This window comes from Elephas maximus, chromosome 4, assembly GCF_024166365.1.
Source record: "Elephas maximus indicus isolate mEleMax1 chromosome 4, mEleMax1 primary haplotype, whole genome shotgun sequence".
Classification (NCBI taxonomy): domain Eukaryota; kingdom Metazoa; phylum Chordata; class Mammalia; order Proboscidea; family Elephantidae; genus Elephas; species Elephas maximus.
In genome coordinates, this window is record NC_064822.1 from 126962144 (window position 1) to 126984446 (window position 22303).

At 39.9% G+C, this 22303-nt stretch overlaps 1 protein-coding gene across 10 annotated transcripts in view; it reads right to left on the reverse strand.

Annotated features, from left to right (window-relative positions):
* GRIP1 (glutamate receptor interacting protein 1) overlaps positions 1 to 22303 on the reverse strand; it is a 791276-nt gene that overhangs the window by 192036 nt on the left and 576937 nt on the right. The window lies entirely within an intron of this gene.

Sequence of the window (22303 nt, forward strand, 5' to 3'; positions counted from 1 at the left end):
ATTCCTTTTGGATATAAAAGGGAGGAGAGTCAACATTTATTTATCCAGAGGCTAATTAGGATAAATACTGTTTTGAAATTCTCTGTGATGTTATTTCCCCTCTCTGCAAACATACATACTGGGTAGGGATGGGGAGGCTGGATACTTTTCCAGCTCTTCCTGAATCTGAATTTCAGGTAGGAGCTTTTAGAACACCGAAAATACTCACTTTAAAATGCAAGAACACATTTGCTTTTCCAAAGTCAAAAAAAAAGATTATTTGCATACATCTGGCCCTTCCTTAATTACATGTAAGAGTTAATTATAATTTCAAAAATATATATTATTTGTATACCTCTGGCCCTTCCTTAATTACATACAAGTTAATTATAATTTCAAAAATCTATATGAATGCTTATTTAAAGGTTTTTAAACTGCTGCAGCTAGTATACGATCCTACTAGCCAATGAAAAATCAAATCATGTCAGGGAAAGAAATCATCTCTCATCTAAACTAGTGAGGGGAACAGAGGATTTGGAGAGAGAGGGAAGGGGTGGCAGGCCACTATCTTCCTCAGAAATTTACAAAATATCATTTCAAGTGTGGCTTTCAAGATTGTCAGGTCCAGCATACCATCTCTGGAAGTCAGCTACATTATGTCTGACGATACTTCCTATGTAAGTTGTTACTGCTCTTTAAAGGAGAAGCTGAGGGAGAACCTATGAGTGTATGATGTCATTTCACCTACTACATTTTATATGAGAAGAGACTAAATAATGATTCAAATTCAGGAGAGTCCTCTGAAAATTCTTGCCAAGTACATAAAAGCACAGGACCTTTTACATCATTTACTCGCAGAATTTGCAACAAGACCATCACTTTCATTCCAACTGAACCCTATTAAAACAAAACAACCCCCTATACATCCTACAAAACATACAAAGGTTCAACTGATATTTAAGAGATTAACCTAATAAACAATCCCTATAAACCTTGTAGGAAACCCTGGTGGTGTAGTGGTTAAGAGCTGTCTGCCAATCAAAAGGTTGGCAATTTGAATGCACCAGGCACTTCTTGGAAACTCTATGGGGCAGTTCTACTCTGTCCTATAGGGTCACTATGAGTTGGAATCCACTCAATGGCAATGGGTTTGGTTTTATAAACCTTGTAAGCAACCTTGGTGGCACAGTGGTTAAGCACTCGGCTGCTGACCAAAAGGTCAGCAGTTCAAATCCACCAGCCACTCTGGGAGAAAGATATGGCAGTCTGCTCCTGTAAAGGTTACAGCCTTGGAAACCCTATGGGGAAATTCTACTCTGTCCTGTAGGGTCACTGTGAGTCAGAATCAACTCAATGGCAAAGGATTTTGGTTTTATAATCCATGTGGCAGAATCCTAGGTATAAATTATTCAAAAGTGAAGTTATAATTAAAAGTAACCAAAATGGTATAGTATTAGTAGATGGTAGCTATTCACATTATAAAGAAAGACATAATGTGCCTGTCAATTTTGCCCAACAAAAGAATTCTCTGTATCCCTTTAAAATGCAGAGTGATCCTGGTATATTTAAGCATTTGATTATTGATCTTTACTTGAAGAGTTGGAAGCATAGTTTTGCAGTGCCTGTCTGAAGGGTCAATCAGAAAGGAACAAAGAAGCAACTATGAAATAGTGATTCCAGGCAAGTGAAAAATAAGTTTCAACTCATAAAAGCTTTATTCACATTCAGGTTTTCAAGAGCATGTTTCCTGCATAAAATAGGCTACCAGTACCTGGGTCCAGCCTTACAGGAGGAAGTAATGCAGGTTTCTGAAGAAGGAACTCAGGTCTCTCCCGGCCTTCTGGCTGAAATCTGAAAATCTACCTGGAAAGCTCAATTTCTTTAGTTTAATTCGATCTCCATTAGAATATAAATCCAGCCATCTGGGCTATTTTTTAAACTGCTAATCGTCAATTAGCCTCTAATTTAGAAATATTTCAAATCTTACCTAAAATCTAGTTTTAACAACATGAAAGAAAATGTTAAGTACCAGTTAATTGAGGAATTTGTTCATTCATTGATTCAAGCATTTATCTAGCGCCTACTAAAAACCGAACCATGAAAACGCAAAGATGGAAAAAGTCAAAACTATAGTCCTCAAGATGCCGCCAGCCTAGTCACAGAGACAAACAAGCCACCCACAGACCACTGTGGCACAGTGTGGATGCAGGGAAGGCAGCCACAGAGTAGATGAGAGTAGCAACTGTAAACAGAAAGACTTGAGGTTCCAAATGCAACATCTATTTCACAATTTTGGCTTCTGTTCAATCTGTATTTATTGATTGGGATTAGCAGAGCAGAAGGGAGACCAAAGAAGGAATTTAAATGAGGCAAAACTCAAGAGTAAAGACAGAATCTTGTTGCAGGAAAATGTGCTGATTCACAAGAACGTTAATAGCCAATAAGTGTTTTTGGTCCCTGAAGGATTAACTAAATCTTTTGTAGGTGTCTCCAAAGGGGGTGGGGGAGAAGGAGCTATATGGAGAGGGAGGAATATGCTTCTGGAGTTTCCTTTCTGCCAACCTGAGCCCTCTACTCAACTAATCAATCATCTTATGTCTTTTTTGGTGTTTAATGTTTGCATAATGATCTAACGGCAAAGAGAAATAAAGACAGATGCATTCATTTGCATGAGTTGACTTCTACATCAGGCTTACTGAACAGAGCACTGCAGTGAAGCAGGGCAGCTTAGGCAAGTCAGCCTGTACTGACAGTTTTTCTTTTGTGATTTAAATTGCAAATACCCCCTTCCAAACTAAGCAGAACCTCGTAGCAAAGACTGTAGCATCTTCAAATTAGCAAGCAGCACAGGGAACAAACGATGGCCAGGAATGAGATGGTTCAGGTTCAGGCAGAGGAAAAACAAGGGGGAGGGGATTACATGCATTCTGGGGAGTGCAAGTCCATCAGTTCAATTTGAAGCTTTTTTCTCTTTTTTTAACTCTGGCTGCCTGTTAGAATCACCTGGAAAGCTTTTAAAATATTGATGCCTGCACCCACTCAGACTGACTGAACCAGAATTCCTATAGATGGAGAACTGGCATTGGTATTTTTTTTTTTAATTAAACTTTTTTTTTAATAATTAATTTTGTCGTTGTGGTTGAGAACATACATACAAAAATTTACACCAATTCAAGCGTCTACATGTACTATTCTATGACATTGATTACATTCTTTGAGTTGTGCAATCATTCTCACCCTCCTTTTCTGAGTTGTTTCTTCCCTGTTAACATAAACGCACTGCCCCCTAAGGTTCCTAGGGGGAACCTTTCGAGTTGGTGCTGTCAATCTGATCCCATATAGATCCCATATAGAGCTTAAAAGAGCATAATGCTCAAGGCAGACATTCTTTACTACTTAAGCTAATTGTGTTAGTCATTTAGTGCTGCCATAACAGAAATACTACAAGTGGATGGCTTTAACAAAGAGTAATTTATTTCTTCACAGTAAAGTAGGCTAAAATTCTAAATTCAAGGCATCAGCTCCAGGGGAAGGCTTTCTCTCTCTGTCGGCTCTGGAGGAAGGTCCTTGTCCTCAATCTTCCCATGGTCAAGAACGCCTCAGGCTCAGGGATCCCAGGTCCAAAGGACACGCTCTGCTCCCGGTGCTGCTTTCTTGGTGGTATGAGTTTCCCAGCTCTCTGCTTGCTTGCCTCCCTTTCCTTTTATCTCTTGAGATACAAAAGGTGGTACAGGCCATACCCCAGGGAAACTCCCTTTACTTTGAACCAGAGATGTGACGTGGGTAAGGGGGGTGTTACAATCCCACCCTAATCCTCTTTAACATAAAATTACAATCACAAAATGGAGGACATCCACAGAATACTGGGAATCAGGGCCTAACCAGATTAATGAACACATTTTGGGGGGAATGTAAGTCAATCCATGACACTAATCTGTTGTTTGTTTTTAAGAAGACTTCAGGGGATATTTTTAGTTTAAGGTTTAAAGATTATCTCAGGACAATAGGTTCAGGGGTTCATCCAGCCTCCATGGCTCGAGAAAGTTTGGATTCCATAAGAATTTGGAATTCTGTTCTGCACTTTCCCTCTCTGGATTAAATTAACCTTTTATTTTTGAGATAATTGTAGATTCCCAGGCAGTTGCAAAAAATAATAGACATCCTTCGTACTCTTTACCCAATCTTCTCCAATGCTAACATCTTACAAAGCTATAGTACAATATCATAACTGATATTATCACCACGAGGATCTTTCATGTTGCCCTTTTACACCCATGCCCTCTTCCCTCCTGCCCCATCCTTTACTTAGCTCCCGGAAACCCCTAATCTATTCCCTATTTTTATAATTTTGTCATTTCAAGAATGTTATATAAATGGAATCATACTATGTGTACCTTTTGGGGTTGGCTTTTTTCATTCAGCATAATTCTCTAGAGATTCATTCAATCTGACTTGTGTATCAATAATTGTTCCTTTTTATTGCTGAATAGTATCCCATGGTGTGAATGTACCACCGTTTCTTTAACCGTTCTCCTGTTGAAGGACACCTCGGGTGCTTCCAGTTTTGGGCTATTCCCAATAAAGGTTCTATAAGCATTCATATACAGGCTTTTGTGGAATATGAGTACTCATTTCTCTGGGATAAATGGCCAGGATGATTGCTGGGTAATATGGTAGTTACGTATTTAGTTTTTTAATAAATTGCCACCGTTTTCCAGAGTGACTATATAATTTTATAGTTACACCAGCAAAGGATAAGTGATACAGTTTCTCTGCATCCTTGCCAGCATTTGATGTTGTCACTATTTTTTTTTTTATTTTAGTCATTCTGATAAGCGTATAGTGATACGTCATTGTGGTTTTAATTTGTATTTCCCCAATGGCTAGTGATGTTGCTGCACATCTTTTCATGTACTTATTTGCCATTTGTATATCTCCTTGGTGAAATGTCTCATCATGTCTTTTGGCCATTCTTTAACTGTATTTTTTCTTTCCTTTTGAGTTTTGAGACTTGTTATATATTCCAGATACTATCCTTCGTTGAATATGTGGTTTGCAAATATTTGCTCCACTCTGTTGCTTGTCTTTTCCTCATCCTAATAAGATCTTTCACAGAGCAAAAGTCTTGAATTTTGATCAAGTCCAATTTATCCTTTTATGGACTGTGCTTTTGCCAAGTGTGAGAACTCTTTATTGAGTCATAGATCTTGAAAAATTTCTCCTGTTTTTTTCTAGAAGGTCTATAGTTTTGTGGTTTACATCTAAATCTGTAATCTATTGTATATTCTGTCTATTTGCACTGCACATGCAGGCAGGCTGCGCCTCAAACTTCTAGGCAACCATTAGACTGCTAGTAATGAGACACAAACACCCACTAGGATCAACATTCTATGGGTGCTATGTTCATCTGTGATCGAGTTGGACACATGAGATATACGGTGTTGGCGAAGTAAAAGCCATTATTATTATTTATAGAAAGAAAACAGAAAACAGTAAGATTGCCAAATGGGAAATGCTTCTGACTCCCCCAAAATACCCATGCCCATTGTTATGTTGCTGGGCAGGAAGGCCGTGGTTCAGGACTATGTTCATGTCACTGCTGCCTCCAGCTACCACCATGTTGCTCAGGCTGCCTGCACAGATCCTAAGGCTTCTGGTCTACCACTGGGCCTCACTGGCCTCTGCTGCCAGTTCTCGCCAAACTACCCAGGCCAGCAGGGCTCTCTTGCCACCACACTACCTGGGACGACACTGTCCAGGGAGCAGGCGTGCAGACCCTGCACAGGGCACACTCAGACCACTCTTGCCCTGCACAGGGAAGTATTACAACTCTTTTAGCTCTGCCAGGAAGCCTCTTTCCCAAAAGGTGCTCAGCTCTTGCTCCATGGGCTAGGAAGCTCACCGCCACTGTCTCTTGTGGTCTTGTACCATCTTCACTGTTATAGCTCTCTCTTTCGGTGCTAAGAGGTTCTTAGTGCTGGGACCCTGAGCGTTTGGTCCAAAGGACATGCTCCTCTGCAAACTCTTCTTGATGGTAGGGAGATGCCCATGAACCCCTGTGGGGTTGACCTTTATATAAGCCTACTCCTTGTCAATTTCAAGGCATGGTCCTTCCACCACGGCTGTAAACTGACCAGTCCCCTTGGAAGACCACAAATCACCCAATTTGCATAGTAATTGATCAGTCTCTTGAAAGATGTTGCCTAGCCAATCATTTTGTGGGAGTTATAAGACCATGGCTAAAAAGGCCACATAAAAGCAATTCACTGTACCACATCCATTTTGAATTAATTTTTGAGGGAAACACAGATATACTTGATAGCTGGTGGACACAATACGACCTACTAGCTTGTGATAGTTTGGTTCCAACATTAGGCCACACACTACATTGCTTTCAATGATGTCATATCTTTTCTAGGCTGGGTTTTTGGTGGTTGCTGTGATAAAAAGCAAGTTCCATGTGAAAAAACCCTGTGGAACAGGAAATGAATGTAGCAGTATGAAACAGGATTTGAAGGTTTGAGAAACTGTGCAACACCCAATAAGCACACACATCCCATTAGTAAGTACTTGTACAGAATGAAACATATATATATATTTTTTAATTTCTATGTATTATTATTATTATTTTTTCAAACAGCTACTAAGTTGGTAGGACAAAATTCACACTAAATTGTTTGGACCTAATTTCTTAATAAGGAGCCCTGATTGTACAATGGTTAAGTGCTCAGATGCTAACCAAAAGGTTGGTAGTTTGAACCCACCCAGTGGCTCTGTGGGAGAAAGACCTGGAGATCTGCTCCCGTAAAGATTACCACCAAGAAAACCCTATGAGGAGTTCTACTCTGTCACATAGAGTCGCTATGAGTCAGAGTCTACTTGATGGCACCCAACAACAACTACTTAATAAATGGAATTATTAGTAATTCATTTGGCCTAGAGGCACTGTGAAAAAAATTACCGAGACCTTAAGGGCTCTGTGAACCAAGAAACTTTGGAAACTTCTTCCCTAGGACTTTATCCTGTCTGCATTCAACTGGTGGAAGGGGAGGGAGGACTCTCTTAAAAGCCTTCAGTAGCTCCTTGTGTTCACATCGCAAGGGCAAGACCTTGTTACATGTCCACACCTAACTTCAAGGGAAGCTGAGAACTGGAGTCTAGATAGATGCTTTAGCAATAGGGGTAGGAGAGATTTGGGGGACAGGGAGCAGACTCTGCAACACCCAGGCAACAGCTAAGAGACTGAAATCCATCATGTGAATGGCACTGACTCCAGACATATCAACAAGGAAGAACTGCCATGAGTTAGAGACTAATTAAAATGTGAAGAGTGAGTAAGAGTGAGGGTCAAGAGGACCTCAAGTTTTCTGGCTCCTTTGATTGGAGGATACTGATGTCTCTCAAGGGAAGCCTGGTGGTGCAGTGGTTAATCACTTGGATGCTAACTGAAAGGTTGGCAGTTCAAACCCACCAGTGGCTCCAAGGGACAAGGATGCGGCAGTCTGCTTCCACAAATATTACAGCCTTAGAAACCCCATGGGGCAATTCTACTCTGTCTTATAGGGTCACTATGAGTTGGAATCAACGCTATGGCAGTAAGTTTTGGTTTTGGTGTCTCTCACTGAGGTAGGGAATCTAGAAAACAAGGAGAGGTTTGTGTTGTTGTGAGTGATGAACAGGGGCAGGCACATGATGTAAAGTCATATAGGGAGGAGCTTAATGAGATTTAAAGACCAGGGAAAGACCTAGTTTTAATTTTTACACTGCAAACAAAGTGGTTTATAAGACCCTCACCCCATACTTGTAGCATAAAAAGAGAAAACACATTTTAAAAGCACCCACAGGGCATCTCCTGTCTGTAGGTGAGATGAGAAGGCAGAGGAGGACAGAAGCTGGTTGAATGGACAAGGCAAATACAGGGTAGAGAGGAGTGTGCTATCACATTGTAGGCAGAGCAGCTAGGGTCACATAACGATGTGTGTATAAGTTTTTGTATGAAAAACTGACTTGAATGGTAACCTTTCACTTAGAGCACAATTAAAAAAAAAAAAGCACCCATAGGAGACACGTTCAGCAAAACAGGTATTGATGAGGCTCTTTAATTCTTGAAGTTCCATCAACTGCATAGATTTTTTAAACACTAGAAAAACAAAAATACAGTTGATGAAAACTCTATTCACTAAGTCACAGATTTTGACCAGCTGCTGACAGAGATAGTGTTTTGTTTCCTGCTGTATCCCCAATGTGCCCTGCACATTCTTAGGTGCTTTCTGGTAACTGCTGAATGAATGAGCACATCAGTCCCAATACAGGGAATTATGACCAGGTGATGAGCATTGCCTTGTGGCAAACAGAAGAATTGCTGGATGGTGCTGAAGCAAATGATAAAGGAGCAGAATTTGAACAGGAGTAGACAGTTATTTCCCTAAGCTTTCTTGATTTATACATGTCTTACTAAGGAAGACTGGTGCTCACGCCAGTGTACTGTAGCTAGGTCTGTGTATTTCTTTTGTGCAGAATATTATTGCTCACACCATAGTTTTATCTGTATATTACTTTTAGTGGTGCCACTAGGAAGTTTATCCCCCTCGGGAAATAAACCGATGCTTTTTCCAATACTCATTTCAAGCTCTTCCTAACACTCCCTGGTCAGCAAAGCTGCTGGGATCAAAGCTGGATTTCTGCAATGAACCGCTGCATTTTCAGCCTTAGTTCTTGCCACCCAGACCAGCAGAGAAAGGCCTTTTGACACCTCTCACCTCTACATAGCGACATGAGGGATGTACGAGAATTTCTTTTCTCCCCTGGGAGTCTGAGCACAAGTTAGATTAATGGCAAGGACGCACAGAACATAAATTTACCCAACACAAATATTCCTGTGAAACAAAATTATCATCCGATTTATCTCACACGATGATGGGGAGGGTTGGATTAATATCTGTGTGTTGCCTTGTTGTTAGGTGCCACTGAGTCAATTCTGACTCACAGCGACCTACTTACAACAGAACAAAACACTGCCTGGTCCTGAGCCATCCTCACAATTGTTGCTATGTTTGAGCCCATTACTGCAGCCTCTGCGCCAATCTGTCCCGTTGAGGGTCTTCCCCCTTTTCACTGACCCTCTACTTTACCAAGCATGATGTCCTTCTCCAGGGACTGGTCCCTCCTGATAACATGTCCAAAGTACGTGAGACAAAGGTCTATACTAATAATTCCAATAAAGTATGGTTAGTGCCCAGTGTGACTGGGAGATTGAAGGACAGTAACAGCTCAATCTGTGATCACAGGAAAGTTCCTTATAGGCTTAGAGAGGTAAGTTTTTCTTTAGATTAAAGCAGGAAATTTGCTTGCAGTATTGCTATCATTTTCATTCTGTAGTCAGAGAAATGGAGATAGGTAAGTTGCTTAACAAATTAAAAATATATTCTTAGGCAGAAAACTTTTATTTGTGCTTGTCTTTTTGGATATCCTTTTGGCCACTATCTTATATTAAATATTTAGATACTAAAAACAAGAGCTACTGGGCTAAGATTAGAATGATCAGGTGGCTTGTCTGGTATTCCAGCTGAACAAGCAGGGAGAAAAGGTATGTCTCGTCCAGCTGGATATGTGAGAAGAAAGGAACGCTGAAGGGGAGGAGGAAGACCCTGCTATACTAGCAGAGAGCTATTCACCAGTGGGGCAGGTAGCTTAGCTGGTGCCCAGGATAGGGAGCTAAACACCACTTAGGGGCTATTCTTCTTCAAAAATAATTGAGAGAACAATGCTTGGGGTCCTATGCCTGAAAGGGGATGGAAAAAAACCAAAAACCAAACCCGTTGCTTGTTGAGTTGATTCTGACTCATAGCAACTCTACAGACAGAGTAGAGCTGCCCCATAGGGTTTCCAAGGAGCAGCTGGTAGGTCTGAAATGCTGACCTTTTGGTTAGCATCTGAGCTCTTAACCACCGCACTACCAGGGGAAGGGTAAAATTCAATAAGAAATCAGACTTCTTAAATAATCAGGGAAAAGTAGGACTTAGAGCTATATTTGCTTGGCCTCTTCCTCCCATGAATAACATAAGTATTCATGAAACCAGCATGAAGCTAGACAACCTGTCTAAACAAAGAAATTAGAATAAAGAAATCCCAAATACTTTTTAAAGATTATCTATCATTTTAAAGCAGTTTATATTTTCCAAAAAGCTCTCATATCCGTTATCTAAATTAACCTTCACCACAACCCTGTGAAGAAGATAACACTTCCATTTTACAGATTAGGAAACTGAGACTTGAAAATTATGGGTTTTTTTTTTTTGTTGTTGTTGTTAAGTAGAACTTTGAATCTGTTCTAAGAATATGAAATTTCCTCTGTATATAACTGAATGCTACAAATTTTGAGACCCATCAAAAAATAATGGCAAAACAATCAACATAAGAGTGTCTAGATTAAATACTATTGAGAAAAAGGCTGAAAAATCAGGCCAGATTTAGGCAGACTCCAAGCCATTAAAGGTAACAGTATATTAGACCCTCTCGTTTTGTGACAAATACCTATATGTCAGAGACATTTATTTGATTGCCACCCCCCCTCCCTTTGTGAGTCTTGATCCATTTCCAAATAAGGAAACTGATGGAAAACTAATAGTGAAGTTACTGCAGATGACCAAGAGGCAAGGCATCAAGGGAGCTTGTGGACTCTCTCAATGGAGAAAGCCAGACTGTGCAGTGACTTTGAGTTTTATTAGTGCTCTACTGTGACTCCACTGGAATTTAGAACTAGAGGAGGCTGGAATGTACACATCAAGGACAGCTTTCATGTCCTACCTTTGGCTTCCTCCATCCTAACAAGGAGGGCAGCCTTCTCTCCTGGTCCCTCTCCTGGTCCAGCTCTTTTCTTCTGTTTCACATGAGGCACAACTATATCTGTGTCCCAAAGGAAAAGGCTCCCCATTAGGGTGAGCAGTAAGGGAAGGAGTAGATAACCAGAGTCACTACTATTTCCTCTTTGGCTCAGCCCTTTTTATCAGTACCTCAGTCACCATACACCACACACCCTTCCCAAATGTAATTATTTTCTAGCTTCATTTTCAGTATAAGATGCTTCAGTACTGTTCATCCACCCTTCCTTCCTTCCTCCCTCCCTCCCTCCCTCCCATTGAATATGTGTTGATCATTTGCTAAATGCTAGGCACCTTGGTATCTAGGAATAAATGAGATAGACTTAGTCCCTTCCTCAAGGAATTTATATTCTAGTAAGAAATACATTATCTTAAGCAATTAAAATCATAACAAATATGATTAGTGATTATTGGTGAAACAAAAGGGAAGGGTTCTAGTCTGAGGCTAACTAGGGGGTACTCCTTGAAAAATATTTCCAACCGGTTCATTATGTTTTAGAATAAATGAGCCATATTGCCTAGGGGAAGTCACTAAACCCACTCTGGACCTGAATCTCTGAACTGTAAAATGAGAGAATTGAACTACGTGTTTTAAAAAGACCATATTTCACTGACTTCAAGACGTGATCACTTTTAAGGTACATTTATTTTATTTACCATTAAGAAAGAGTATGTTGCCAATTTCATTACAATGTAATGTTTTCTTATTACTTATACTTTTTAAAAATTTTTTATTGTGCTTTAAGTTAAAGTTTACAAATCAAGTCAGTCTCTCACACAAAAACTTACATACACCTTGCTACATACTCCCAATTGCTCTCCCCCTAATAAGACAGCCTGCTCCCTCCCTCCACTCTCTCTTTTTGTGTCCATTTCACTAACTTCTAACCCCCTTTACCCTCTCATCCCCCCGCCAGGGAGGAGATGCCAACATAGTCTCAAGTGTCCACCTGATCCAAGAAGCTCACTCCTTACCAGCATCCCTCTCCAACCCATTGTCCAGTCCAATCCATGTCTGAAGAGTTGGCTTTGGGAATGGTTGCTGTCCTGGGCCAACAGAAGGTCTGGGGGCCATGACCACTGGGGTCCTTCTAGTCTCAGTCAGATCATTAAGTCTGGTCTTATGAGAATTTGGGGTCTGCATCCCACTGCTCTCCTGCTCCCTCAGGGGTTCTTTGTTGTGTTCCCTGTCAGGGCAGTCATCGGTTGTAGCCGGGCACCCTCTAGTTCTTCTGGTCTCAGGATGATGTAGTCGCTGGTTCACGTGACCCTTTTTGTCTCTTGGGCTCGTAATCGCCTTGTGTCTTTGGTGTTCTTCATTCTCCTTTGATCCAGGTGCGTTGAGACCAATTGATGCATCTTAGATGGCCACTTGCTAGAGTTTAAGACCCCAGATGCCTCTCTCCAATGTGGGATGCAGAATGTTTTCTTAATAGCTTTTATTATGCCAATTGACTTAGATGTCCCCCGAAACCATGGTCCCCAACCCCCCGCCCCTGCTACGCTGGCCTTCGAAGCATTCAGTTTATTCAGGAAACTCCTTTACTTTTGGTTTAGTTCAGTTATGCTGATCTGACCTGTATTGTGTGTTATCTTTCCCATCACCTAAAGTAGTTCCTATCTACTATCTAATTAGTGAATACCTCTCTTCCACCCTCCCTCCCTGCCCCCTCTCATAACCATCAAAGAGTATTTTCTTCTCTGTTTAAACTATTTCTTGAGTTCTTAAAATAGTGGTCTTATACAATATTTGTCCTTTTGCAGCTGACTAATTTCACTCAGCATAATGCCTTCCAGATTCCTCCATGTTATGAAATATTTCACAAATTCATCACTGTTCTTTATCGATGCATAGTATTCCATTGTGTGAATATACCATAATTTATTTATCCATTCATATCATTGATGGGCACCTTGGTTGCTTCCATCTTTTTGCTATTGTAAACAGTGCTGCAATAAACATGGGTGTGGATATATCTGTTCGTGTAAAGGCTCTTATTTCTCTAGGATATATTCCAAGGAGTGGGATTGCTGGATCGTATGGTAGTTCTATTTCTAGCTTTTTAACGAAGTGCCAAATCGATTTCCAAAGTGGTTGTGCCATTTTACATTCCCACCAGCAGAGTATAAGTGTTCCAATCTCTCCACAGCCTCTCCAACATTTATTATTTTGTGTTTTTTGGATTAATGCCAGCCTTGTTGGAGTGAGGTGAAATCTCATGGTAGTTTTGATTGATCCTGAGCATTTCCTCATGTATCTGTAAGCTACCTGAATATCTTTTTTAGTGAAGTATCTGTTCATATCTTTTGCCCATTTTTTAATTGGGTTATTTGTCTTTTTGTAGTTGAGCTTTTGCAGTATCACGTAGATTTTAGAGATCAGGTGCTGATCGGATATATCATAGCTAAAAACTTTTTCCCAGTCTGTAGGTAATCATTTTACTCCTTTGGTGAAGTCTTTGGCTGAGCATAGGTGTTTGATTTTTAGGATCTCCCAGTTATCTGGTCTTTCTTCTGCATTGTTAGTAATGTTTTATATACTGTTTATGCCAGGTATTAGGGCTCCTAACTTTGACCCTATTTGTTCTTCCATGATCGTCATCATTTTAGATTTCATATTTAGGTCTTTGATCCATTTTGAGCTTGTTTTTGTGCATGGAGTAAGGTATGGGTCTTGTTTCATTTTTTTGCAGATGAGTATCCAGTTATGTCAGCACCATTTGTTAAAAAGACTGTCTTTTCCCCACTTAACTGCTTTGGGGCCTTTGTCAAATATCAGCTGCTCATATGTGGATGGATTTATGTCTGGATTCTCAATTCTGTTCCATTGGTCTATGTATCTGTTGTTGTACCACTACCAGGCTGTTTTGACTACTGTGGCGGTATAATAGTTTCTAAAATCAGGTAGAGTAAAGCCTCCAACTTTGTTCTTCTTTTTCAGTAATGCTTTACTTATCCAGGTCCTCTTTCCCCTCCATATGAAGTTGGTGATTTGTTTCTCCATCTCATTAAAGAATGTCGTTGGAATTTGGATTGGAATTGCATTAAATGTATAGATCATTTTTGGTAGAATAGCCATTTTTATAATATTAAGTCTTCCTATCCACGAGCAAGGTATGTTTTTCCACTAATGTAGGTCTCTTTTGGTTTCTTGCAAAGTGTATTGTAGTTTTCTTTGTATAAGTCTTTTACATCTCTGGTAAGATTTATTCCTAAGTATTTGATCTTCTTGGGGGCTACTGTAAATGGTATTGATTTGGTGATTTCCTCTTCGATGTTCTTTTTGTTGGTGTAGAGGAATCCAACCGATTTTTGTATGTTTATCTTGTATCCCAATACTCTCCTGAACTCTTCTATTAGTTTCAGTAGTTTTCTTGAGAATTCCTTACGGTTTTCTGTGTATAAGATCATGTCATCTGCAAATAGAGATAATTTTACTTCTTCCTTGCCAATCTGGATGCCCTTTATTTCTTTATCTAGCCTAACTGCTCTGGCTAGGACATCCAGCACAAGGTTGTGATAAAGGGCATCCTTGTCTGGTTCCCGATCTTAAGGGGAAGGCTTTCAGGCTCTCTCCATTTAGGATAATGTTGGCTGTTGGCTTTGTACAAATGCCCTTTATTATGTTGAGGAATCTTTCTTCTATTCCTATTTTGCTGAGAGTTTTTATGATGAGTGGGTGTTGCACTTTGTCAAATGCCTTTTCTGCATCGGTTGATAAAATCATGCGATTCTTGTCTTTTGTTTTATCATTTACATGATGGATTACATTAATTGCTTTTCTAACGTTGAACCATCCCTGCATACCTGGTATGAATCCCACTTGGTCATGGTGAATTATTTTTTTGATATGTTGTTGAATTCTATTGGCTAGAATTTTGTTAAGGATTTTTGCATATGTCCCTATATGAGGGATATAGGTCTGTAATTTTCTTTTCAGGGATATGGTGGCTTCATAGAATGAGTTTGGGAGTATTCCGTCCTTTTCTATGCTCTGAAATACCTTTAGTAGTAGTGGTGTTAACTCTTCTCTGAAAGTTTGGTAGAAATCTGCAGTGAAGCTGTCCGGGCCAGGGCTTTTTTCGTTTGGGAGTTTTTGATTACCTTTTCAATCTCTTCTTTTGTTATGGGTCTATTTAGTTGTTCTACCTCTGTTTGTGTTAGTTCAGGTAAAAAAGTAGGTAGTGTGTTTCTAGGAATTCATCCATTTCTTCTAGGTTTTCAAATTTGTTAGAGTACAATTTTTCGTAGTAATCTGATACGATTCTTTTAATTTCAGTTGGGTCTGTTGTAATATCTCCCCTCTCATTTCTTATTCGGGTTATTTGCTTCCTGTTCTGTTTTTCTTTTGTCCGTTTGGCCAATGGTTTATCAATTTTTTTGATTTTTTTCAAAGAACCAGCTTTTGTTCTTGTTAATTCTTTCAGTTGTTTTTCTGTTTTCTCTGTCATTTAGTTCAGCTCTAATTTTTATTATTTGTTTTCCTCTGGTACCTGAGGGTTTCATTTGTTGCTCTCTATTTGTTCAAGTTGTAGGGATAATTCTTCGATTTTGGCCCTTTCTTCTTTTTGTATGTGTGCATTCATTGACATAAATTGACCTCTGAGCACTGCTTTCGCTGTGTCCCAAAGGTTCTGATAGGAAGTGTTTTCATTCTCATTGGATTGTATGTATTTCTTTATTTCCTCCTTAATGTCTTCTATAACCCAGTTTTTTTTTGAGCAGGGTATTGTTCAGTTTCCAAGTGTTTGATTTCTTCTCCCTGCTTTTTCTGTTATCAGTTTCCACTTTTATGGCCTTATGGTCAGAGAAGATGCTTTGTAGTATTTCAATGTTTTGGATTCTGCTAAGGCTTGCTTTATGACCTAATATGTGGTCTATTCTAGAGAATGTCCCATGTGCACTAGAAAAGAAAGTATAGTTGGTTGCTGTTGGGTAGAGTCATTCTGTACTTGTCTATGAGGTCAAGTTGGTTGATTGTGGCATTTAGATCTTCCATTTCTCTATTGACCTTCTTTCTGGATGTCCTGTCCTTCACTGAAGGTGGCGTGTTGAAGTCTCCTACTATTATCGTGGACCTGTCTATCTCACTTTTCAACACTGAAAAAGTTTGTTTTGTGTATCTTGCAGCCCTGTCATTGGGTGCATAAATATTTAATATGGTTATATGTTCTTGGTATATTGTCTCTTTAATCATTATATAATGTCCTTCCTTATCCTTTGTGGTGGATTTAACTTTAAAGTCTATTTTGTCAGAAACTAATATTGCCATTCTTGCTCTTTTTTGATTGTTGTTTGCTTGATACATTTTTTTCCATCCTTTGAGTTTTAGTTTGTTTGTGTCTCTAAGTCTAAGGTGTGTCTCTTGTAGGCAGCATATAGCCGGATGGTGTTTTTTAATCCACTCTGCCATCCTCTGTCTCTTTATTGATGCGTTTAGTCCATTTACATTCAGCGTAATTATGGATAGGTATGAATTTAGTGCTATCATTTTGATGCCTTTTTTTTGGTGTGTTGTTGACAGTTTCTTTTTCCCACTTAATTTTATGTGCTGAGTAGATTGTCTTTATATATTGTCCTTTCCTTATATTCGTTGTTGATTTTGTTTCTGCCGGGTCTCTATTTTTTTCTTGTATTTTATTTTGATGAGTAGGATAGTTTGTCTCCTTTGTGGTTACCTTATTATTTACCCGTATTTTTCTTAATTTAAACCTAAGTTTTATTTCTTTGTATCACCGTATCTTCCTCTCCATATGGAAGATCTATGATTACATTTCTTAGTCTTTCTTTATTGTTTTAATGTTGTCTTCTTTTATATACTAACATCACTGTTACCCTGTTTTGAGCTTTTTTTTTTTTTTTAAATATTGGTTTGTTTTTTTTGATTGTCCTCTCTGGGTTGACTTCTGGTTGCTCTGCCCAGTGTTCCAGTCTTGGGTTGATATCTGATATTATTGATTTTCTAACCAAAGAACTCCCTGTAGTATTTCTTGTAGTTTAGGTTTGGTTTTTACGAAGTCCCTAAACTTCTGTTTATCTGGAAATGTCCTGATTTCACCTTCATATTTAAGACACAGTTTTACTGGAAATATGATTCTTGGCTGGCAATTTTTTTTCCGTCAATTTTTTAAATAAGTCATCCCATTGCCTTCTCGCCTGCATGGTTTCTGCCGAGTAGTTGAGCTTATCCTTATTGGCTCTCCTTTGTAGGTGATTCTTCATTTATCCCTAGCTGCTCTTAAAGTTCTCTCTTTATCTTTGGTTTTGGCAACTTTGAATATGTCTTGGTGACTTTCTTTTAACACCTATCTTACGTGAAGTTCGATGAGCATCTTGGATAGATATCTTCTCATCTTTCACGATATCAGGGAAGTTTTCTGTCAACAAATCTTCATCAATTCTCTCTGTATTTTCTGTTATTCCTCCCTGTTCTGGTACTCCAATCACTCGTAGGTTATTTCTGTTGATAGAATCCCACGATTCTTAAGGTTTCTTCATTTTTTAAAATTCTTTTATCTGATTTTCCTTCATATATATTAGTGCCAAGTGATTTATCTTCAAGTTCAGAAATTCTGGCTTCTACTTGCTCCATTCTGCTCCTTTCTATTGAGTTGTTTACTTCTGTAATTTTATTGTTAATCTTCTGAATTTCTGATTGCTGTCTGTCTATGGATTTTTCCAGCTTATTAAATTTTTCTTTATTTTCCTGAATAATCTTTCTAATTTCTTCAATTGCTTTATCTGTGTGTTCCTTGGCTTGTTCTGCATATTGCCTCATTTCCTTCTTGATGTCTTGAAGGATTCTGGATATTAATCTTTTATATTCTGCCTCTGATAATTCCAGGAATACACTTTCATCTAGAAGATCCCTGGATTCTTTGAGAGCTTGTTGAGGTGATCATGGTCTGTTTCTTTATGTGACTTGATATTGACTGTTGTCTCCGAGCCATCTATAAGTTATTGTATTAGTTTATGCTTGCTTACTGTGTCACAGGTTCTTGCTTTGTTTTGTTTTGATATGCCCAAATGGGTTGCTTGAGTGAGCTAGGTTGATTATTTTCACCTGTGGAGTTCTGACATCGTGTTCCCAGATGGCTAGAGCTGTTATCCGGTATATCAGTTTAGGAGTCCATTTGATTTTCTTGTATGAATTCAGCTCTGGTGTCCAGGTTGCTGATCATCAAGTGTGTGGTACAGGCTTAGTCCTACAGTCTTAGAGGGGCAGGGGCGATTGGTGTATGTACCGGTATCTGATTGCAGCAGGGGGTCACACTCTGAACGAGGTAAGGGGCTGAGAACTGACCCCCGAGTGTCTCTGAGGAAAGCATGTCCCTGTTCCCTAGAGTGTGCAGGTGGGTGGGTTCTGCAGATGGATCATGGGCACCCAGTGCTTTTGGGTGTAAGGACTGGGAGGTACCAGCTATCCTTGGATCCCTGTTGTGGGTGGCTGGGTGACCTGAGTGGAGCTACCAGTCCTTAGGCCCCTGATGTGGGTAGGTGAGGACCCTGTTTAATAGGCGAAGCAATGTCAAACATCAAACACCCACTTCTCCACTGCACAGCTGAAATGGTTGGAGTCTGCCAACAAGGACCTATTCTTGTGAAACAGGCCCACACAGGTCCATGCAGAGGGGAAAGGTGCTCAACGTCCACGGACCATTTATGCCTGTACAGGAGCCGCTTCTGTCCTGAGCTCCCCTGGTTAATGGAGCTGGAAAATTATCTTTTCCCCCAGTTGCAAATTTTTTCCTCCTTCAAGGTCAGGAGGATGCCTCTAGGTCCTCAACAGGGCCTATCTCAGGCCCAGGGAAATCAGCTGCTGAAGCCAGTTTGGGGTTGGGGGTGCGCGGTAAAGTATATGCAAGTAATTAGCGTTTGCCAAGAGCGCCATTCTTCTCTGGTTCTGCAGTTGTGAGTAAGCTGTGTGGCTGGCTGCTTCTTCCTGAGGAAACTGCGGCGGAATGCTAGTATCTGCCCGCCGCTGCTGTCGCTCTGGAAATGGTGCCTGAGGGCTCCCCGTGATTCAGGTCTGGTAACTCCTCTCCACTTCTGGACCGTCTCTTCCTCCCCCGTCCCTCTGTTCATTTTGTAAGCTTGCCTTTGAAGCTCAGGGTTCCTAGCTTGTCATAAATATACACGTCTCACTTGTTTTTTTTTTGGTCTTCGTTGTAAAGAGGGCTCGCCAGAAGCGTCTGTCTATTCCGCCATCTTGGCTCTGCCTCCGTTACTTATACTTTTTATTTTATACTTATTAAGGAACTCAAAATGCATACATGAAAAGGAAATTGTAAGTGAAATAAATTGTTTGAGGTATTCCTACAACTTCTTCACACTCACTTTCAGACCCATAAAACCAAAAAAACCAAAAAACAAAAAACCAAACCCGTTGCCATAGAGTTGATTCTGACCCATAGCGACCCTGTAAGAGAGAGTAGAACTGCCCCATAGAGTTTCCAAGGAGCGCCTGGTGGATTCAAACTGCCGACCTTTTGGTTAGCAGCCGTAGCTCTTAATCACTATGACACCAGGGTTTCCTCAATCACCAAATACCCACATTTTCCACATGATACTGACATCTGGGCACCAGTGATGCAGCATTTCTAAAACAGTGCTTTGTTAATTTGGCTTGGATTTTTTCCTAAGCTGCTGGGACCCATTTGGCAAGACAGATGCTTATACTTCCTTGATTTTACTGGAAAATGTTAACAAAATGTTTTCAAACAATAATACATATTCCTTCCTCAAATGGTTCTTAAATGTAAGTCTATAATATTAATAAAACTAGTTGCCATTGAGTTGCTCCCAACTTGTGGCAACCCCAACTATGTCAAACTAGAACTGTGCTCCATAGGGCTTCTCAACGCCTGGTTTTTCAAAAGCAGATCACCAGGCGTTTCTTCCAAGGAGCTTCTCAGTAGACTCGAACCTCTAACCTTTTGATTAGCTGCTGAGTATGTTAATCGTTTGCACCACCAAGTCTTTCACTGGCACAAGCTTCTTCCAAGGCCTTGAGAGAAATCCTAGCAATGTGTTCACTTGTTTTTGTAAAATTTGATATAGATATTTATGTATTTTTTTCTTAAAGAACTTCCTCCTCCAAATTGCATAAGCTTTAAACCAAAAAAACCCACTGCCATCGAGTTGATTCCAACTCATAGCGACCCTATAGGACAGAGTAGAACTGCCCCACAGAGTTTCCAAGGAGCGCCTGGCAGATTCGAACTGCTGACCTTTTGGTTAGCAGCCGTAGGTTTTGCATAAGCTTTAAAATTAGGCACTACAAAATCTAGATTGCTACATATACATTAACTACAATAAAAAGAAAAGGAATCCAAAGAATTGATGTAGAAATATAAAGGTTAAATTAAAAAAAAATCTATCTTCCTTTGATAATATCACCTGTATCTTTATAGCACTTAAGTTGCCAAGTACAGTCACATGTTGTCTTTTTGCTGTTAGGTGCCATGAAGTCGGTTCAGACTATAGTGACCCTGTAAGACAGAGTAGAACTGCCCAATAGGGTTTTCAGGAGTGGCTGGTGAATCTGTATTGCCAACCTTTTGGTTAGCAGCCAAGCTCTTAACCACTACGCCACCAGGTACATTATCTCATTTGATTCTCACAGAAGCCCAGGATCTTAAAGATGATAATTCTGAAGTTTTGCAAGGTTAGATGACTTGTCTAAGGACATATATCAGGCAAATAATTTTACTAGAACTTAAAACCAGGTGTTCTAACTCTAAATTCAGTCTTCTTTCCACTACGTCACTTGGATTAACATGGCTTGTCTTGGCTTGACAAGTTGCCAAAGTGACTCATCAAATTAAAAAAAGCATCCAAATTCTAATAGTAAGTTCTAAGACATTTTTTTCTTTTACTTCTTGAATGTAAATATGAAACATTAAAACAAGTTGTAGTGCATGTGAATTGTGAAAGTCACTTTCACACAACAGGTAAAAGGTATTTACTGATTTATATTGAGTTAGCGACATGTCAGACCTTCATCTGAAGGCCAAACCAGTTCCAGGAATGATAACTTTGCGTTGAAATTCATGAAAAATATGCCCTGCTGAAGATCTAAAGAAAATGGCTTACTGTTTTTGTTTGTTTGTTTGTTTTGATTACTCTTTGTTCAACTTGGCGATATACACACATGTGTACCAACATATTTTTCTGTCTGAAGTCTGGACACATATTCCCTGAAAAAATATTACCACTGTCTTTTTTTTTTTTTCCATTGCATATCTTCCTTTAACAGATTCATCATGTGGTCTGACGACAATATCCACTCTTGTTATCAAGCACGAACAGAAGAGAGAACAGTTTCCCTTTAAAAGCACAATGCCCTACCAATGCCTTTAAAATCCATTAACGAATATCTCACCGAGCCCACAGGAGCATTACAATAATTGCTTCTCTTAACCAGGTGAAAAAGGACATATCTGTCAACTAAAGAAGTGCAGAAGCAATTAACACCTCAATGCTCTACTGGGAAATTGCCTGAATTAAAGAAATAATATGGATGTTTCACGGTGATTTTATTTCTAATATTTAGTTACTAGCATGGCTGTCGAGTGCCTCAGTCAACAGGGCCGGGAGTTAGGTGTGTGCGGGAGTTAGGTGTGTGCGTGACACAGGGAGTGTCTGGGTGTTTGCATATGCAGCACATGTCATTCCTCAGCCACATTTCAGAGGCTGAAGCAGGAAACAGAGCTGGCATATGCACCTAGGAAATCAATATGCAGTCTACTTACGTATTAAATTGATAACTTATGGGGTGTAAAAACACATTTCTGGATGCTGCACTGCCACCATCAGAACTGCCTTGCAGGTCTTCTTCCAGGGCAGTGCTATTAAACCAGAAGGGTTCTATTTACCAGGCCTACTACACAAACATTGGAGGCACGTGACTCAAGTGCGGAGTGTATCTGGTAAAACCCTCATTTATCAGCAGCAAGATCTAGAGAGAGCCTAATTCATCATCTCTCCCTTTTCCAGGAGAGGCCTAGTAATGTTAGATGGCTTTTATTGAGTGCAGTCTGGGTACACAAACCTGGTTCAGGTTCGGAGAAGCAGCAGGAAATGTGGCCTGGGCCGCTTTCCTTAGGAGACTGGCCTGCAAATCTTAGTAGAGATAAAATGTATCTCTCTCCTTCCTCACTACCTCACACCCAAGTTTGGCTGTTCTAAAAGGGACAGAATTCTCAGAGAAAACCACATACAATGTTCTACTCCCCATTTTTCCACAAGTGAAATCAGGTAAACTATGAAAAAAGATAGCTTTTAAGAAGACAATCAGCAGTGAACCCAGAAAGATAGCTGAGGAGACTCTGAGAAAGAAGTAGGGCAGTTTGTTCACCTTGCCTGGCTAGGTGAAATTACAGATGATCTTTCCCTCCCTTGCTGGATTTGAGGAAGCAGATGGTCATGTTGGAGCTGAAGGC